Raw genomic sequence first — 884 nt, forward strand, 5'->3', positions numbered from 1 at the left:
ACCTTTTCGGGATTTAAGTCGGTAATTTGTGCGGCTGAAATAACAGTAGTAGGCCACCTATGCACTTATGAAGGCAGAAAACCGGAAACTGAAAGAATGAAAGTTATAGATCTTTGGGGACCTTGTAAAGACCTACATGATGTCAGGGCTTTTCTAGGAACTGTAGGGGTCTGCAGAATGTTTATTGAGAATTTTGCAAAGAAAGCAGAACCTCTCAACGATTTATGCAAAAAGGGAGCTCCGTTTGTATGGGGACCGGCACAAGAAAAGTCTATGGACAAATTGAAATCCTCACTTCGCGAAAGTAAAGCGCTCGTGCCGTTGGATTACGAAAATAATCCTAACCCAGTGGTACTAGCTGTAGACACCTCTTGGAAAGCGGTTGGGTTCTACATATATCAGGATAGCCATACGACTGGGCTTAGGCAGTATGCCAGGTTCGGTTCTATAACTTTGAATGATAGAGAAGCTCGATTTTCTCAACCAAAAAGAGAATTATTTGGTTTAATGCGATCTTTACAAGCTGCATCATATTGGCTTCTAGGATGTCGAAAACTAATTGTGGAAACAGACGCGAAATACCTGTCTGGTATGCTTCGAAACCCTGAAATGGGACCGAATGCAACCATCAACAGATGGATTGACGCATGTCTAATGTTCCATTTTAAGTTACAGCATGTCCAAGGAAAGACCTTTGGCGCAGATGGATTATCACGCAGAAACGCTCAACCAGGTGACGATGTGTATCCACCTTCAGATGAACATCTCGACGAACCCATTGGTGTCATTGAAGTGTTACCAGATCCAGATGGAGGGGAGCCCCCTTTGGATTTCGAAACCTTCAAAGATCAAATTGACTCGAGGGGGGGATATATCCAACAATT

The sequence above is a fragment of the Laccaria bicolor genome, genomic scaffold (assembly GCF_000143565.1).
Source record: "Laccaria bicolor S238N-H82 LACBIscaffold_51 genomic scaffold, whole genome shotgun sequence".
In the NCBI taxonomy this organism is placed as follows: Eukaryota; Fungi; Basidiomycota; class Agaricomycetes; order Agaricales; family Hydnangiaceae; genus Laccaria; species Laccaria bicolor.